Source organism: Echinops telfairi, unplaced genomic scaffold (genome assembly GCF_000313985.2).
Source record: "Echinops telfairi isolate 266 unplaced genomic scaffold, ASM31398v2 ScPeMD7_7469;HRSCAF=8507_1, whole genome shotgun sequence".
NCBI classification, from domain to species: Eukaryota; Metazoa; Chordata; class Mammalia; order Afrosoricida; family Tenrecidae; genus Echinops; species Echinops telfairi.
In genome coordinates this window covers 72855189-72856776 of record NW_022111373.1, presented here as the reverse complement: position 1 = coordinate 72856776, position 1588 = coordinate 72855189, and positions in this window count along the sequence as shown.

Sequence of the window (1588 nt, the reverse complement as noted above, 5' to 3'; positions counted from 1 at the left end):
GTGTGCATAAGCAAATGTGGTGAAGAAAGCTGATGGTGCCTGGCTATCAAAAGATATAGCGTCTGGGGTCATAAAGGCTTGCAGGTAAACAAGCAGCCATCTAGCTCAGAAGCCTCAAAGCCCACATAGAAGCACACCAGCCTGTGTGCACACGAGGTGTAGAAGGGACCAGGTATCAGACATCAAAGATCAAAAAATCATATCAGTGGGTGCCCACCTTCCTAATATGATCACTGAAGACAAATGTGTGCATAAGCAAATGTGGTGAATAAAGCTGATGGTGCCCGCCTATCAAAAGATATAGCATCTGGGTCTTAAAGGCTTGAAGATAAACAAGTAGCCATCTAGCTCAGAAGCAACAAAGCCCACATAGAAGCTCACCAGCCTGTGTGCCCACGAGGTGTTGAAGGGATCAGGTATCAGGCATCAAAGAACAAAAAAATCGTATCATTGTAAATGAGGGTGAGTGCAGAGTGCAGACCCAAAGCACCACCTGCAGGTAACTGGACATATGATTTTTGGTGATGCCTGCCATGCTCTTCCTCTGCCGTTCGTGATTCCCAGCATTGCAGATGATAGGGTTGTATGTTCCAGAATGGCCAACACCAGTCCGTTTCAGTTCACTCAGTCCTCGGATAGTTGATCTGTATGCATACCATTTTATTTTGATGACTTCTCATTTTCCTGGATTGGTCCTTGGGACATTCCATGTTCTGACGACTAACAGCTGTTTGCAGCTGTTCCTGCTCATTTTGAGTCAGGGCACATCAGCCAGGGAAGGTTCCCAAGCCTTTTCTCCATCCATGCCATCAGTCTTAATTTTATTTTGAGGAGGCTGCTCTTCCCCAGCTTTGTTTTGAGGGACAGTAATAGGGTAGAGGGCATAGAGGTGCTAACTTGGTGAAGGGGAAGATGTCCTTTGAAACTGGCCACCGAGGACTGATTGGACTCTCGACAGGTGGAATTTGAGTAAAAGGATGATATTGCCTGTTAGTCTGTTCCAATTTCTGATGACCCATGTGTGTCAGAATAGAACAGCATTCAGGTAAGCTGAGACTCTGAAACAGGAATTGTTGGTAATGTTCATTGTGTTCCTGTCCTAGAAAATAGTTTTATAAAAGGAGTTGTGAGAAAGCCACCATGATGTAATTACCCAGAGAATACTAGCATCATTCAGCATCTTGAACAGCATATAACCACATGGGGAAAGGTGATTATTTTAGAGACAGATGGTTGGAATATGGTTGAAATGAGGTTGGCGTAGATGGTGTTCTTGGGGGGTGTGCGTCAGTGGGCTGGCTAATGAATGGTGGTATGCATCTATGGCTCGCTGGTGGTCAAGCCATTGATTTGAAAATGACAGACAAACAGACCAGGGTCCTTGGTGCCAAATGCAAAGCATCATTTCCTCTGCTACCTTTCCTCTCCTGGCATCTCTCCAGAGTGAAGGGGGATGGTGAAAGCATTTCCGTTATGTGCTCACTTCCATGTATGCTTTTGTCCCCCAACAGACATGCTCCTTTTCATTTTCCTGCTTCATGCTGATACCAGTGCTACCAGGTCTTCAAGCCCAGATCATCTGCCTTTT